This window comes from Protopterus annectens, chromosome 11.part0, assembly GCF_019279795.1.
Source record: "Protopterus annectens isolate FY-2018-M chromosome 11.part0, PAN1.0, whole genome shotgun sequence".
NCBI classification, from domain to species: Eukaryota; Metazoa; Chordata; order Ceratodontiformes; family Protopteridae; genus Protopterus; species Protopterus annectens.
The window spans coordinates 1,044,554,182-1,044,571,189 of NC_056745.1; the positions used below are offsets into that span (position 1 = coordinate 1,044,554,182).

Consider the following 17,008-nt stretch of genomic DNA (forward strand, 5'->3'; position numbering starts at 1 on the left):
GTTCAGAAAAAAAGCAAATCCCAAGAAGGAAAGACATCCCTGATCAGTATCAGTAAGAAACTAAGGTCCCTCATGAAATCATCCAAGGCTGACTTTGAAAGAAAAATAGCCAAGGATTCAAAAGATAACCACAAAGCCTTCTTTAGCTATGTTAAGAATCTAAATGGCAGTTTGCAGATATGCAATGAACTAGTGCAAAATAGCACAAAATATACTGATCCTACTGATATTGCTAACAAACTGGCAGTTAGATTCAGTGCAAACTTCACCCCCCTCTCACCTCCAAAAGGGCCCTCAATAATACTGGAAAAGTGTAGTGTCCCAAAAATCACAGATGCACAGGTGACAACAGCCCTTTCAAAAGCCAAAAACACAGTAACAGTGGGACCAGATGGTGTCCCAGGCTGCGTCTTGCATGAACTACAGAACGAACTAACCCCCCCACCTAAACACGCTGTTCAACCTCAGCCTCTCCACAGGCTACATGCCCATAGAATGGCACACAGCAATGGTTATTCCTCCCCACAAAGGAGGGGCCACAACTGACCCTGGTAACTATTGCCTCATAAGCCTGACTAGCCTGGTCTGCAAGGCTATGGAGTGCATCATCATGGAACTCATTAACAAAGACATTGGGAACCTTCAAACACTTGACCCAACCCAGTTTGGCTTTGTTAAGGGCAGATCATGCCTACTAAACCTGGTTGACTTTTTCGAGACAGTCACCAAGGCCATAGACGAGGGAAAGGTGGTTCACACAGCCTATCTTGACCTCGCCAAGGCTTTTGACACCATTCCCCACTCAGGTATTACAGAAAAACTCACCAGCCTGAACATAAACCCCTACATTATGAGATGGGTTGCCAACTGGCTTACAGACAGAACTCACATGGTAAGAATAGCAGGATCCAGGTCCGACTCTAAGCCAGTCACAAGTGGTGTCCCACAAGGCTCGGTCCTGGGACCCCTACTGTTTGGCATATACTTCTAAGAAGTACAGGCAAACACAGAAGGATTATGGCTAACCAAGTTCACTGATGACTGCAAACTGTGAGCCATAACTGACTCTCCAGCTGACACGGACATCCTCCAAAAGGGCCTTACTGAGACGGACACCTGGTGTCAAAGTCATGGCCTCAAGCTAAATGCCAAAAAATGCATAGTCATCCCATTTGGGAAAAACAAAACACCCATGAAATACCACATAGGTGGCAGCCCCCTTAATACAGAAGAAGTAATAAGAGATCTGGGGACCCAGGTAGATAGTAATCTCTCCATTGACAATCATATTGCCAAAGTAGTTAGGAAATTCTTCTATGTGGCCCATCTAATTACTAAAGGGTTCACATCTAGAAATAAAGAGGTTATAGTGCCCCTCTCCTCATCACTCATTAGACCCATCATAGAGTACAATGCCCCATTTGGGATATACCTCACAAGACACTTCCAACAGCTGGAAAGACCACAAAAGTACCTCACCGAGAGGATTACTGGCCTCAAACATATGCCCTATGCAGCCCAACTGAAAAAAACTCTGGCTGTACTCAGTGGCAAATTGCTTACTCAGAGGTGATCTCTGCCTGACTTACAAAGCCATGTCCAACACAGAATTGATGGACATGCTCCACTTAAAGAAATCCAAGTCACTGCGAGCCACGCGCTCTAGTGAGCTAAACTTCACCACAACAATAAATAGAACATGCTGGAGGGAAAGATTCCTGTCACAGAGACTCCCCATGCTTTGGAACAAAATTCCAAATGACATCAGGCAGAGCCCCTCAATAACACTCTTCAAGAGAAACCTAGATGAGTGGATATGTAAGAGAAAATACACCCCTGGGATCACTTCATTGGCTCTGCTTGACAGATGATCAGTTAATTAATCAATGAGGCTGCGAAAGCCGACACACTCTGGCTAGGCTTATAAATGCCCTCGGGCAGATAGCCTAGTACCTACCTATGAACCTATAATGCTTGCACAATCCCCAATGCAACGTGTGTTGCCACATTATTATGCCTTTCAGTATAAAGTCCTTCTGCCGTTAATATTTCACAACCAGCAGGAAAGTGTGCAACTGTTTCCAATTCTGTTTTACAAAACCTACATTTGTCAGTTTCTCCCACATGTTCAACGGACTTTGTAAATCAACATGTACATAGTCCACTATCTTGGGACGCCAATATTAACCTTTCATCTTTTGGTTTGAATACGCCTCTCTATAACCATTGCTGCATTTGATCCTGGCTAAATGAGGTTGTTCCAGGAGTTTCCTATACTTGCAACTATAGTGACAGATTTTCAGGCTTATGATGTTTCAGGCTTCTGAATGGGAACCTTGCAACTATATTTATGCATTTTCCACATTTCTTGCCTTCTCATTTGATCCCTCACTTTATAGTCTTTTTTTTTTTTTGGCATATTCAGTTGCTGCCTGATTTTTATCTACTTCTGGTTTGATTTCCATTCCTGCTTGATGCTGATATGCTTCTGCTAGACTAAGAAGAAAAGTCATCTTAGATTTATTCTCCTCATGTTTCAAAACTTTCACGATATTTGGATCTTGTGAGATCAGCAGATATGTATGCAGTTCCAGGATTGCAGATCTATATATGTAATCAATTTCAAGGAGGCCCATACCTCCTTTGTAACAGGAAATATATAAACTTGGTATGCACTGATTTTTATAAATCATTTGATGAACATGAAGCATCCTTCTTGTTTTTGTGTCTAATCTACCCAACAGCTTTTGGGGCCAGTCAATCACTCCAAAACTGTAGGTTAAGACAAGAAGAGCAAACTAGTTTATAGCTTGAATTTTGTTCCTAGATGTCAATGCTGTTTTCAGGATTAATTTAAGTCTTCTAAAATATTCCTTACTGAGTTTTATTTGCATTTGTTCATGTTTTATTGTTGATCATTTATCAATTACCAAATATTTAAATACTCACTCTTGCTCAAGTTCTTTTATATCACATTCTTGTCCCAAACTGATGTTGTCTTGATGCTGCAGCTTTCCTGCTTTAAATGTTGCTTTTACACATGTATCAAGACCAAATGATATTCTTTAATCATCTGAAAAAGTTTTGCCTACTTGCAGTTGCACTTTAAGTTCCTTTTCTGATGAGCTTTACAGTTTTAAAACATCTACAAAAAGATGATGAGAAGTCTTTACACTTTTTTTGCTTTCTGGGAGCCAAATTATAGCCATGAAGTAATCTGTTAAGCAGACAGCTTAATGGTTAAGGGTAAGGCAAAAGAGAAGTGATGACAGTCACCCAGGAATATCCCCCTTTGGATTTTTACCCCTGGAATAATAATTGGTCCTTTACCATGGCTTAATTACAGAGTAGTTGACCACTATTTTATGATCGCTGTGATGCAGTTTATCAGTGTATCTTATACATTTTAAGTACTCTTCATCCATTAATGTGGGATACTGTCAAATGCCTTTTTTGTAGTCTGTCCATGCCATGCTTAGATTCTTCATTCTTCCTCTTTTTACAGTTCTCCACTATAATTTTATTTAACAACAAATGATCCCTTGTTCCATATGACTTTCTTTTATTACCCTTTTGTTCTATTGCTATTATTGAGTTTTCTTTAAAATTATTATAAACTATGTTGGCATCAATTTCAGTGTATAGTTTATACAACATCGGAAGGCAAATTAATGGTCTATAGTTTTTAGGGCAGCTAGCGGGTTCACTCAAGTAGGAGTGTTATTTTTCCTGTTGTAAGCTATACTGGCGTCTGTTCAGGGTGCACATATAAACAGTTCTTACTCATGGCTAAATCTTCATGCAAAGACGTTAATACTTTTAACCAGAAGATATGTCCTGCATCTGGGCCTGGCATTTTCCAATTAGATGCTTTTCTTACCTTTGTTTCAATTTCTCTGGCTGATACTTCCCATTTCATATCCTGTACATTTGAACTTCTTATTCTTTCTTTTACTTCTTCTATCCATTTAGCATCTTTGTTATGTTCCACAGGATCTTCATAAATATTTTTTCAAAATGTATCTATTTCTTTCTTCTTCTTTTTTTTTGGTGGTCTTTCCATTCCTTTTACCTTGCTTCCCAGCTCTCTATACAACTTTTTTGGGTTATCAATAAATTGCTCATTTTATACTTTTTCTTTATATTTATCTGTCTATCTTCTAAGTTTTTCTGCCTGTGCTGATATTTTTAGTTTATTTGTGATAGTGTATGATAAATCCTGATCCATTATAATACTGCACATTGCTTTTGTCACATCTATCTTTCTAAGTATTTTTGTTGATCTGTTCCCTCTTCTGTACTCTTCTAACAGTGACACTTTTTGTTTTAATTGCTTTATAGTTTTCTCTATTCAATACTTTCATGATGGTATTTGATTTATCCCTGTCCTTTCCCTTACAACCCTATGTTCTTGTGGTAGGACTTTATCTGTTATTAATTTGGCTGCCCAGTAATTATCCTATTTACTTCTGTTATAATCACATGAATCTCTATGGAAAGTCCTAATTACTGTGTTCATTTGTTTTATTAAACTTTTAACTTTTTGGGTTTTAATGACTTTCTGCAGTCTATTTCTTTCATTGATCTTAATATGTCTATCCATCTCTATTAAGTCAAGCAACACTGCTCTTAGATCATTTTCTTCTAAACTGAAGGCACCTTCTTTTTTTGCCATTTCCTGCAGGCATTCTACAGAGTTCCAGACCTTCTTCCTGTGCCACATTCTCCTCGCTTTCAACCTGTGCCATTGATTGCTCTTTCATATGGGAACTCACTTACTCCACGACATTGACTTTGTCAGAGTTGCCACAGTTTCCTGTTCTTTTCGTTGCTGTATAGCTCCAACTGAACCTTTGTACTGGTTTCCTGTGGTAGCCTATAAAGTATCTTCATATGTCAACAGGTTAGATGCTTCTATTCTACACTGGTTTCTCCTTAACTTGGGTGTCCATTGCTCTATCTTGTTGAGCTGTTATATGAGTTAGATTTTCTACACTAAATCATTCACTTTACAGGTAATTAATAACATAATTGCTTCCATGAAGGAGCAGCAGGGGATAGAAAGCGATAATGTTACACTCCATATAATACAAGTAAACCTCATTTATATACTTCAACAAAATAAAAAAATATATTCATGCAAGTGTAGTTATAAAGATTTCAATAGTATCTTTAGGAATCTCTTATGGTTTTCCTGGGCCTTAAATGGTGTCCTAAACTATGTATCAAACTGATCATTTTATTTTCATTAGGATCAGCAGGAGTTCAAGAACCTCAATTTGTGGGTCACTTTGAATCTGTCTAGAGGTGATATTGTCTCTAAAAAATTTGGAGACTCCAACATAGTTTTCATAAGGCCTGGATGCATGGAAGCACTAAACTTGGTTTCATTTTTCAATACATGTATCGGTAGCATATTTTAATACAACTGTAAATTCTTTTTTATGAAACTCGCTGTTCCTATTACTAATGGAACTGTCTGGGTATCCATCTTCCGCATTGCCTCGTTACTGCCTGCAAATCCTCTTACTTTATGCCTTTTTATCTCTCTGTACATAAGACACTGTAGTCACTGGGGGTAGGAATTTCAATGATCACTGCTGCTTTTCTCTTCTTTTCATGGGCTACTATATCTGTTTTTCTTGCATCTATTTTTGAACTGTTGGTAATGGGTGGTCCCATGTGATATAAACTTTGTTATTCTCTATAATGCTTTGTGGCTCATGTTTCCAATGTTTCTCAGCTACTTTAATATCATAATGTTTGCACAATCTCCAATGCAACAGTCTTACTACATTATTATGCCTTTCAGTATGAAGTTCTTCTGCCATTGCTATATCACAACCGGCAACAAGATGTGTGACTGTTTCCAGTTCTGTTTTACAGAACCTACATTTGTCTGTCTCTCTCAGATGTTCAATGAACTTTGTAAACCAAAGTGTATGTAGTCCACTGTCGTGGGCTGCCAATATTAACCCTACATCTTTTGGTTTAAATTCACCTCTCCTTAACCATTCCTGCATCAGATCCTGATCAACATGCGGTTGTTCCAGGAGTTTTCTGTACTTGAAACAATATTTATGCCTTTTGCATATTTATTGACTATTCATCTGATCTTTCTCCTTATATTCTTACTTTTGTTTTTTTAGCACCCTCAGTTGTTGCTTAATTTTTGTCTACTTATGGTTAGATTTCCATTCCTGCTTGACACAGATATGCTTCTGATAAACCAAACATGGAAGTCATATTAGACTTGATTTCCTCATGTTGAAAAACTTTCACTATGTTTGGATCTGGAGAAGTCAGCAGATACATATGCAGTCCTAAGATTGCAGTTCTATATATGTAATCAATTTCATGAAGGCCCATACCTTCTTCTGAATGAGGAATATATAATTTTGGTATACACTGATTTTTATATATCATTTGATAAGTATGAATCTTTTTTTTGTTTTCCTGTCCAACTGATCCAATACCTTTTGGGGCCAGTCAGTCACCCCAAGACTAAGTTATATCAGGAAGAGCAAATTGGTTTATAGCTTTGACTTTGTTCCTAGACATCAGAGCTGTTTTCAGTATTAATATTAGTCTTCTAAAATATTTGTTTCTGAGTTTTTTTTTTTTTTGCATTTGCTCATGTTTTATTGTTGATCATTCATCAAATTCCAACTATTTACACACTCCCTCCTGCTCAAGTTCCTTTATATCACATTCCTGTCCCAGACTGGTATTTTCCTGGTGCTGCAGCTTTCCTGCTTTAAATGTTGCTTTTCACATTCATCAATACCAAATGACATTCTTATATCATCTGAGGAATTTCTGATCAATTGCAGTTGTGCTTTCAGCTCTTCTTCTGATGAAGTATACAGTTTTAAATCAATCACAAAAAGAGGATAAGTTGACACTTTATTGTTTTCTGGGAGCCAAATTGTAACAAGGACCTAATCTTTTAAGTAAACAGTTTAACGGGTTGAGGCAAGACAAAACAGCAGAGATGACAATGAGTCACCCTGGAATATCCCACTTTGAATTTGTATCTCTGGGATAACAATTTGTCCTTTAGGATGACTAAGCTGCAAAGTAGTTGCCACTGTTTCATGGTCACTGTAATGTAATTGGTCAATCTAGATAGCTTATACATCTGTAAGTACTCCTTTATCCATGAAAGTAAGATGTTGTCAAATGCTTATTTGTAATCAATCCATGCCATACTCAGATTCTTCCCCTTTTTTCAGTTCTCCATTATGACTTTACTAATAACAAATGATCCGTTTTTACATACGCCTTTCTATTCTTACCTTTGCAGGTTCACTGTTAAGGAGAAGTATGATTTTTCCTGTTGTTAACTAAGCTGACATCTATTCGGGATGCACATATAAGCACTTTTTACTCAGGGCTAAATGTTTGTGCAAATATATTAACACATTTAGGTTAGGTACTGCATCAAGGCCAGGGTTTTTCCAGTTAAGAGCTTTTCTTCATTTTGTTTCAGTCCCTCTGGCCATTACTTCATTCAATTTCGTATCCTGTACATTTGAACTTATCACTGTTTCTTTGACTTCTTTTCTCCATTCAGCATCTTTGCTATTTTCAACAGGATCTTCATATATAGTTCTCCAAAATGTGTCTATTTCTTCCTTTTTTTGTGGTGTTTCTATTCCTTTTGCTTTGCTTTGTTTCCTAATCCTGTGGGCATTCTACAGAAAGTTCCAAAACATTTCCCTGTGACATATTCTCTTCAGTTGCATGCTGCATCACTCACTGCTCTTTTATATGTGAACTCACTGGGCTATCCCTCCACAACATTGCCTGGGTCAGAGCTGCCATTGTTCTGCTTCTTCCTTTGCTGTGCAACTCCAGCTGAACTTTCGTACTGGTCTCCTACTGAGAATTTTAAAGCATCATCATTTGGCAAGTGATCAGATTCTTCCTGTTCCAACTGTTTCTCCTTAATTTGGAAACTCATTGTTTCATCATTATGTGACATTACCACAGTTAGATTTTCTACATTAAATCCTGCACTTTGCAGGTAATCTATAACTTCAGTTTCTATTTCTTTAACTTCTCTATGACTAATCCTCTATTCTACATTCCCCCTTTGTTTTCTTAGTTTTTGTATTGTGAAATTTTTCATATCCGGATGTCCTTGCTTGTATCTTCAAATATCTCTGGTGCTGCTTTTTTATATTGGTTAATTTTGCTTTCTCCTTTGCATTAGTATTGCACCATATTAAATCTCGTTTTCTTTCCCATGTCCATATTTCTCGTTTTTCAGATATTTCCCACTCCATCTGTTTCTCATTACTTGGTGAACTTATTGCTCTATCATGCTATGACATAGTCTGTGTTAAACTTTCTACACTAAATCCTTCACTTCATAGGTATTCTGTAAGATCAGCATCTATTTGTTTAACTTCTACTTTACTAATCTTCTGTTCTACATTCCCCAAAAATTTCATATCTGGGTGCCTTTGCCCGAATTTCTCTTCAAATATCATCAGAGCTGCTTTGTTTATTGATTAGATTGGCTTTCTCCTTTGCATAAATATTGTAACATATCAGATCTCTCTTTCCCATTTACATGTTTCTTTTTTATACCTTTCAAAAAAATCTCTAGGTTTTGTTCTTTGTAACTTCACACTTCCTCTGTCCCTTCTCTTTCCAAATGGCACCAAGTTTCTTCGTCTATATAAAGTTTGCCATGCATCTGTTGTATTAATGAACACAAATTTGCATTTGAAGTTTTTGACAGATTTTCTTGTGCAAGTGTTTTTCTTTTCTCTAATTTCTCTCAGTCTTTTTGAATATCTTTTATCTGGAAATTCTGGGCTTATTGCATAATAGTAACAATACATAATTTCTTCCTTATCCTGAATAGCCGATTTTATCATCTTCATGGCTCTTTTTTGGCCTGTTAGTTTTTGTGGACTACTACTTCCTTCTACAATGGGGGGGGGGGGCATCCTTCCCCTTTGCCTGCCTAACCCCATTGTAGCAATGTTTCCTTGTCTTGAGTATTCTACACTGTCATTTTTCCAGTCCTGGCACCAGTAAGCATCCCAGGATTGGGTACTTTTTTGTCATGGGACTTGTGGACCCAGCTATCTTTCTTATTTTTAATCTACTTCTGTCCATAATATATGCTATATAAACTATAGTCTATATCAGTGTCATCTTGGTGAAATTTTGTAAAAACAAGGTCTAGCTCATGAAGATATTCACCAAGACTTGAGGATGAATTCAATGTCAGGAATACTACCCTCCTTTTCTTGCTGATTTTATTTTCTCTCTGTTATGCCCTAAACTCCAGTAGGACAGAGTGCTAGCACTGCAAATAAACCATGGGTCAGGTTATGAAACAAAAACGGAATGTGCTTAAGTTATGGAACAGCCTCAAGAGCTGACAATTAGTTAAACTGCTGGCATTGAGAACAGCAACCTTGATATAGTAAGATTTTGAATTTGGAACTATATCTGTTATACTGGGATGTGCAGTAGTCAGACATTGCCTGAAAAAGGTAGCATGGGGGAAGCAAGGACTTTGGCCAGTAGACAGAAACCCTAGTGTGAGCGTCTAGGCCTTCAATGGTGAAGATAATGGGCAGGTCTAACATCAGCTCACAGGCTGACACATACTGCTCCTCCCATAAAATGACACCAACTGCTTAGTCAATTACTGAAGCCAATTACCTTTTCTTATTAGGCATCATTCTGAGTGACAGCTGGATTCAACTCAGGACAAGAGTCTTACCTGCATTTGACACATGCTTGGTGATACACCCAGCATGTCTCTCTGCACCAACCACAGAGTTAAGTACTGCATGCTATTCTCACTAACATGGGCTACCAGTATATAATATTCATACTTCCCAGTGTGAGAGACTGAAGTCCTCATAATATTGTGGATCCTGGCACCACAGAAGTATCTGTCACCCTGTCTTTCTCCAGTCCTGTAGGTAAGGAGTCTGTGTATTTGGCAATGGAGATACATATTAACAGGACATTTTAGTTATACCTGCAGGTTTAATAGCAGTGGAGGTTCCCAGTTAGCAGTCTGGTGACCATTTAGTATGTGTGAGAGTTGTTTGTTTTCCTAATTCAAGAAGGACTAGGGAGTCATTTTTGATAGCGTCATTATATGTTGGTTTGGTGTACACAGATAGATGTGCATCTCTATTGTATGGTGCTCACAGACTATATCTTTTGATAAGAAACTAGCCTTCATGTTTTATAGATCATTACACTTCTCATAAATTGCATCATACCCATCTAGTAATTTCAAGGCCTAAGAGCATTAGGTGGTTCCTACACTCTCTAGGAATGCTAAGAGGTCTGTATTTGGCAGCAGAAATGAATACAATTCGATCAGGCTTCCATTTTGACTAAGTAAATCATGTTCTTGCAAAATGTATAGCTAGTAGCTTGACTGTTGGCTATCTACAGAGATTCTTAAGTGCAATGAGGTTACAGTAATCTTCCAACTGTAATTAGTAGTGAATCAATATAAAGATGATTTCTGAGGTTCCCCCAAAATGGGGCCAATGAACTGCAAAAAGGAAGTCAGGAAGGCCATATATTTTACAGGAAACATGAGGGAAACCAAAGATCATCTACCTTATAATTCCCAGGATATGCTACTAAGTGCAAGTGGTTCTTCATTGCAAAAATAGTATGGTGCAATGTGACATTGATTAAAGGAAGATTTTCTATGCAGATAAGTCCCATGTCATATAGGGATCAATAAGTGAGCAAACAATATCTTGAATGCTGACTCTACCACAGGAAGAAATATGTATAGTCACTCCGTATGGCAGGCAAATGACTATACAGCACATATACTGAATTTGGGAAATGTTTCTTAGATGAAGTATGAAGACTTAATCACAGCAGACACACAATCCCTATGTGACAATGTGTTGTCCAGGAACATTCCTAGAACTCAAATCTTCAAAATAAACTCTAGTGTATTCCCCCTAAATAAATTAAGTGGGTAAACAGTACAAGTGAACCGTGTGAGAACCTAACTGTAACACACACTACTACTGCTTCAGACCTTGCTGAATTTGCCTTAATTGATTATAGTTCTTTCAGGAAAGAATGAAATGAAAGAAGTTAGTGTAGTGGAGTGTGACCTAGCTTCTCCGTAAAGAAGGGATAAAGCTGGATGCCAGCAGCCTAGCAGGAATGCTGTATACCTCCCCTTACAAGGGCATCTTTCTGTAGCTGTATGTACATGATAAATAACAAAGATACAAATACAAACCAGTATACTCTACATTTGTCAGGAAATGTTTTCACCTGGCACAACATACTGATTGATTTAACAGATTGCACATAAGGTAGTTAAGACAACAGACAGTAGTCTACAGAAAGGTGCTTGATAAGGATACCATGACTGATAGTAGCAGGTACAGCAGAAAATCAGGAAACACCAAGATGGAGAATAACCACTGGTCTCCAACCATTAAGAAGTCATTAACAACCTGAAGAAGGAACATCTTAATAGTATATGTATATATTAACCTGGACTAAAGTGGATCCATTAGAACAGGAGAAGTTAGATGGCAATAAAATTGAAAGTACATAATTTTTCAATGACTTAACCTAGAAAAGGAAAACTTGGGCAGTAGTTCTATAATAAGAGTAAGGGATGATCAAAGTCAATTTAAATGTTGAAGGAAACACTACCATTTCTCAAAGGACAGCATGTATTCTAAAAAATAACTAGATTTAAGATTCAGGGTCACATGCAATAAATCTGGTAGGGCCAAGATCCATCCTGCAAAAACTTTGTAAATAAAGTTGAAGCCAAGTCAATACCTCTTTGTAGGTAGCATAAAAGACTCTTCAGAAGAGGTTAACAGTATTCATACACCTACCACCATTGAACTTAATAAAGGTGTCCTGGGGAAGACATGCCCAATCTAAGCAACGGTATCCACAGAAATTCACATAAGGAATTCTTACATCCTAAGGCAGAAAAAGCTCTCCAAACATCCAAGAAAACTGGGCTACATAGGCTGCCAGTGATCCAGCAGAACCATAACTTTCAAATGTCCAGAGTTTTTTAGAATGTTCAGATTTTTGCCTAATATCTTTGGTCTGTCCTTCCTAAAATATATGGTTTTCTTAAAAATCAGTGATGACTGTAGTAACAAAATGAAGATATGCAATTAAGAGTCAGACTTTGCATCATTTGGAAAATGCATGCTAAGGCAAAACCGGTTTCTCTATCAACTTGGTAAGTTTATACGAGCATTATTTAAAATCTGTTCCTGGCTCTGGGCCTTCATCACACATTGTTTTTGGCTTTGTGAAGAATGTTTGCACTAAGATTTTGAAAGGTATGCGTAAAGCTGTATTGGACATTTCAAGGTGTTAGAAATCTCCATAGACAGAATTTTTTTTGGAGATCTCCAAATGTTAAGCCAAATAATGACATCAGAACTGTCCAGCTTCCTCCACAAACATTCCAGTCACTGTCTCTTACCTCATCATTTTGTGATGGTCTTGGTTATTTCATTGCTTACAAACAGACAGGCAAACTGCAAGTGGAGAAAAGCTGATCAAGGACAGCCATAATGGCCTGACACATCTGAATCACATTCACCATTCTCCAACAGCAGTAGCCATTACTCTACCAAACTTAATTTAAGAGAAAATATTTATATTAAGAAAAAAATAAACCAGCTCTGCATGTTCATAGCTTTTAGATGATCACAAGATGAAAACATTGCTAGCATTCAATATCGTGTGACAGAGCAAAAATATAATTATTTAAATAAGAAGGTCTGCTGACAGCTTGGTTACCTTGCAAATGGTCCTTTTCTGAGGTTCCCCATTTTCTCTCTATCCCTTTTCCTCATCATCACTTTTCCTTGTTTGTGTTTCCTATTGTTTATATTACAACATTACATAAAAGCTATGTTAAAACTGACAAGGTTTTTTACTTTTCCTAATGACTATGAGACCACAGAGTTAGTTTATACAGGTAAGTGGGTGTGAAGGAGAGAAGTGTCCCTCCCAGGGCCAAAAACATGACATTTCCTTATTGCAAAATGTTTATGTAGGCATGTGTTTTTGATTATTTAAAATTCATGAGTTTACATTAACAGCAAGCCAGATGGGGGGTTATTTTTCATAGCTGACCTCGAAGATTTTGGTCACCTTCTAGGCATAAAGTTCTGTCTGAAAGATAACACAACACTGGACTCTTGACTAGTGTTTCTGTCTCAGAACCTCAGAGACAAAACTATTTTTCTCACTACCAGTAGTTTTATGCCAGATGTTTCATAAAAGAATATTGCCCAAAGACTAAACATGTCTCAAGCAATATATGCACCGTTCAGCTATCCAACTAACATCTCATTAAGTTTCTCTGGAACTGCCAGCCTGATCCACAACATTAGTTTGATAGAACATTATAGGCTCATAGGTTCAGATCAGATATTCAGGTAGACTATTTGAAACCCATCCACTCGAAGTCCTAGTGCTTGCAGCAGCTGTTTGTAGGGGCCTAGGAAAACATTCTTGGGTGGATTTAATGATCCCCATCCACTCATCAAGGCTGGTTTTTAAGAGAGCAGTGGAGGTACTTTATTTTTAGTGGAACTAAAGCTTATTTCATAGGAGGAGAATCCTTTGAGAAAAATATATATCCTGCCAACAGATTCCGTTAAAATTATCCCAGTGACTGATTTAGATCATTAAATTAGTTACTGGTGGCACTTCCAGTTTTTTGAAAGTGTAAAAGTTTAGTCAGAACTACATCTTTCACAGAGGTCTCCATGCAAGTGTCTATAGAAGATGGAGTAAAGTAATAGGGCTTTCTGTCACTCTCTGCAACATAAAGAGCTCACACACAAGATTTTATTCTGTGAAATCATTGTGTTTTTCAAGTTCGGACAAGTAAATGAAAAAGCAGGTATTATATTCTATTACAAGGCTGATTTGGGAGGAGTGGAAAGATACAATAACTTCTTTAGATCTGGAGGACATGCTTTTAGTACTTCGTTAGGCTAAGCTTTTTTTATTATCTACAGTGCATCTGTATGATGACATATGCAGTGACCTCTGTCACTGCAGGTGTTCCCCAGGGATAGCTATTTTCTTACATATATTGCCCTTGGTCTAAACTGTCAACTCTGTTAATTCATTCCTTCCTACAGGAGTACAGTTATCAGGAAAGCAGTGTTCCTGTTTATCCTGTAAGAGGATACTCATCTTTATGAGACCTTCCTGTACTATACTTGTCGCTGTTTATGAAGTCTAATTCCTGAAGTCTTGGTAACTGTATATACATAAAACTAATGCTGCAAGGTGGCATCTACAAGCTGACATGATTTGCTAAGCACAACAGTGAAATGATCAGCATTGGTTGTGCAGAGCTGGAATTATTAAGGAATGTATACAAGAAGTTATGAAAAAAAGAGGATATATTTTCATGTTTACAGTAGTAATGCAAAAGCAGAGTGTGTTAAGCAGTGGGTGTTAGTAAAACATGACATTAAAACATGGTGGGTAATGTAAAGACATTCTGAGACACAAATGTTCTTTTGGTAAAGCTATTATGGCTATTACCTATGTTTTCACGGGTCAATGTTAAATAAACGAACACTTAAAATGTCGAGTACAACATACTCAAACACTTTTAAGCAAACATTTATATAATTGACTGCTCAACATGTCGGAAAACGGAGTTCCAAAATATTTTGTTTGGCCAGCACTGACATATGTGACATAGTACGTCATGTAACTTACTGCTAACAGCACTGTAAGGTGCAGAATGGGAGAATTTCCCTTTTCTGTACTGAAGTGCAGTCTCGGAATTGGTATATTTAAGTAGGGGGGGGTATGGGGGGGCGCAGCTTGCCCCCCTGCTTGCAATGTTACGGTATGTTTTCCCTTTTTGTTTTTGTTATGATATGTATGTACCTGCTGTTAGTTGGTTTCATGTCTTGTAGCACTTGGGAGGGGAAGGTGGACAAACAAAACTTTTCGAGATTGTGGTTTCTGACATTCTGAGTGGTCGGTTAAATAAACATTTGCTTAAAAGTGTTCGAGTATGTTGTACTCAACATTTTAAGTGTTTGTTTATTTAATATAGACCCTGTTTTCATAACTGCAATAATTTCATAAAAGCCGTGTGACCTACAGGAGAACAGATTGTGCAATCTTTTACAAAATGTTAAGGCACACAATGTTGCCATTTTTACTTGCCATCTAACACAAATGTTTAAGATGAATCGTGTTTCAAAATATCATGAATCATTATATACATAACAAAACAACAATACACCATCCCATCTTGTCACACAACACTAAAAAGCTCTTAAACAGGTGATCAGTTCCCTCACTGACACCATGGATCTATCTTATACATTTACAGAAATATAACTTTTTGGTTTGATTATAACACTATGATTTTTGGCAAATAGAATACAGTTTTTCTTATTCAAATCTGCAACAAAACAAAACTGCATTTTCAGACAAACGTTTGGTACTAACATCTGTGTATATCCCCCTGTCTACCAGAGAGATATCATGTTTACGTTTTTGTTACTCACAGCATTTATCAGGTATTATAAATCTAATGAGGTATGTTTTCCTAGAGGATTTTGGAGAAAAACTTTCAGGAATCAAGTGGTTTCCTGGTTCAGAAGATCTCAGTAAGCAAAGGTGTTAATTATCCTCCTGCTGTTCAGGTTTAAATGAGTTAATGCTGACTCTGTTTTTAATTTTGCATGATAAATAATTATATAACTTACATCTTTCACAATTTTAACTATAAAAAGTTCAGTATCATCTACTTATATTATGAACTCTTCATACTACTTTCTGCATTTGTATAAAATATAAATTTCTGCTATTCCACATCTTCCCTTCTAACATTTTCATTATCCTAAAAAAGTTTTCCATCCATCCATCCATCCATCCATCCATCCATCCATCCATTTACAGCAGTCAAATTACATCCAGCTCTTATAGTGACTGCATGAACAGTCACCACCACTCACACAGTTTACTAGGGAAGCAAGGAATGTCTGACAGCTGGCATGGAATATTAGGTCCGCAATCTGTTAACGAGTTGCTTCCTGTGGTCAAGCATTTATTTCCTTCAGTTTCCATTTGCCTAAATCTGTGACTCTAAGAAAGTCACCTAACCAGATAGTACTCCCAGGCTGAGTAAAAAAACAAAAAAAACAAAACAAAACAAATAAAAAAAACATACATGGAAATCTGCGCTCTACTCTGGTTAACACATAAAATATATAACTGGAATTAGATTGCCAGGCCTTTCTTCCATATCATACATACAATGCATGCATATCAACAGACAATTTGGATTTGTCAGTTGGCCTGCTGCACGTCTTTGTGATGAAGCAAGAAACCCACATAAACACAGGGAGGACATGCAGACTCTGCACAGAAGACAGAGCAGCTGTGAATCTTACACTGAGAGTCAACATTGCTACTCACGATATCTTTTTCTTAGCCCCCAAAAACCCTTCTCATCATTTAATTCACAGTTTCCAGCTTAGCATTGCCTAGTCTATTACATTGTAATTCATTTCAATTATAAATTCTGCCATTGTTTAAGACTTGTTTTTAAAATATCTCTGTCTGATACTTTTGTTAATGTCGCAATAATTTAAAAAAGTAATTTCTATTTCCAAATGGCATTTAAAAATATTTTACATGTGCTCATTAGTATCATATTATGCCATAGTTGTTTTATGTTTCTATGTATCATATTATGCCATCATTGTTTTAGGTTTCTATAAATTGTTGAAAGATATGTTGGGGAGGTACTGTGGTGCCTGAGCAAGACGGATGTGTATTAATCAAGTCCAACCTAGGAAACTCCTCTGCAAATATTTAATTGTGGGGTGTATCAAGTGGTTGGTGTAAAACACTGTGGGGATTTACTGCAATTGGAGTTGCTTTAGTTCCTCTGGGCTCATGCATGAAAGGTTGTCATGATAAAAGGAAAGGCTAATAGGATTCT

General features: G+C 37.2%; 1 protein-coding gene across 1 annotated transcript in view; it reads right to left on the bottom strand.

Annotated features, from left to right (window-relative positions):
* The window catches only part of LOC122815689 (copine-8), a 3,116,673-nt gene that overhangs the window by 581,632 nt on the left and 2,518,033 nt on the right, over positions 1–17,008 (bottom strand). The window lies entirely within an intron of this gene.